We start from the raw sequence: 1,807 nt of genomic DNA, 5'->3' as shown, positions 1-1,807 counted from the left end.
AGCCGGCGGCGGGGAGCTCGGCTGCGGCGCCGGATAGCGCGGAGGCGGTGCCGGGGAGGGTGATGGCGGCGGTGGAGGCGGTGGTGGCGGCGGCGAGGGAGATGGTGGCGGCGGCGGGGGTGGCGAGGGCGGCGGCGGCAACGGCGGAGGAGCGGTGGGAGGTGGCGGCGGAGGCGGCGGCGAGGGCGGAGGCTCGGAGGGGGGCGGCTGCGGCGGCGGCAGTGGCGGAGGAAGAGGCGACGGCGGCGGTGGCGGTGACGATGGCGGCGGCGGAGAGGGCGGCGGCGGTGGCGGTGACGATGGCGGCGGCGGAGAGGGCGGCGGTGGTGGCGGAGGGCGGGGTGGTTGCCTGGGTGGTGGCGGTGACGGCGGCGGCGGCGGCGGCGGCGGCGAGGGCGGTGGGGAGGGCGGCGGCAACGGCGGCTCGGGCGGCCGGACGGGTGGCGAGGGCGGGAGGGGCGGATGGGCCGGGGAGCGGTCGAAGAGCATGTGTGAGAAGAGAGCTTCGTAGCCAAAGGCGACAGACGCGATGTCGGGCGGTGGCGGAGGCTGCGGAGGAAAAGGCGGTCCCGAGGGTGTCGGAGGCGGACGCGGAGGGAGGGGAGGCTGAGAGTCGTCACCCAGCATGGACGTGAATGGCAGCCACTGCTGGCGCCGCCGATGACCACCATCACTGTGCAGATCTGCGACCGCATGCAAATCGCCGACGCCTGGCCATTCTCCCTGCGGTACAGGCCCGTGAGCCATCTCTGTAGGCGCTGCTCCAGGTCGCAGGGAGGTGGTGGGCGCCGGGCTCACGCGGATCGGGTTACCCGATCAGGGAGAGTACATGGTGGGAAAGCTCGAAGTGGCAGCCGGCTTGATGTGCGACCAAGTTGGACTACTCTGCGGTATGAATGGTTGGGCAGGTGTGAACAACACCTCCTGTGCAGGTGTGAGCAGCAGCTCCTGAGCACGGCGCCGCAGGCGCCTGTTGATAGGTCCAGGTGATAGCCCTGGATGAGCAATGCATACGCCTAGTTGGACCTCAGATCACTCGCCCGCGTCCCGGTGCTCTGCCGTCGGATTTGATTTGATTTGTTCGGATTTGTGACGCCGCCGCACCGCGCCGCGGCCGGGGGCCCTCCGGAGGCCGAGGATGGCCGTGGCGGACCGGGACGAGCTTGGGAGGTAAAGTGTCAGTGTATACATTGTAGAGACAGACCATGTGCACTATATCTCTCAGTCTAGCTAAGCCAGGGGAGGCGATGCCGGGGCCGTACAGCAGCTTAATGGTGCTTCGCCGGCGTGCGTCCCGGAGCGGTGCCGGACGGGCGGTCCGGGGGAGAAAACTCAGGGCAACGCCGACGTCGCTCTGATTCGACTTTTTAATTTCAAACAAAGACAGTGGCACGCGCCGCAGCGCGGTGCATGCCACTGTCAGGTGAGCGGATCCGTCAGTTAGTCGTGTTCACGCCGGCATCGTGCCCTGACTAACCTGCCCAACCATTCAGGGCGACGAGTAGTTGTGCAAAAGAGAATTTTACAACAAAGCTCTCTCGCACAGGCACGATTCACACAACAGGCAGGAAAGAGGACGACGGCTTCTAATAGAAGCCGTCGTCCTCACAGAAGCCGTCGTCGGAATCGTGCCTGTGCAAAAGAGAATTTTACAACAAAGCTCCCTCGCACAACACGGGGCACGGGACTGGCTCGCACTGGCACTAACAAAGAGAATTTTGCTGCCACGCGCCCGCGAGACGGTTTTGGGCGTGGAGGGCGGGGACAGGGGCGGGAGGGTGGGGAGGTGGGACCCGCGGACGGGGTC

This window comes from Emiliania huxleyi (genome assembly GCF_000372725.1).
Source record: "Emiliania huxleyi CCMP1516 unplaced genomic scaffold EMIHUscaffold_56, whole genome shotgun sequence".
NCBI lineage: Eukaryota > Haptophyta > Isochrysidales > Noelaerhabdaceae > Emiliania > Emiliania huxleyi.
Note: the sequence above shows the minus strand (reverse complement) of the source record.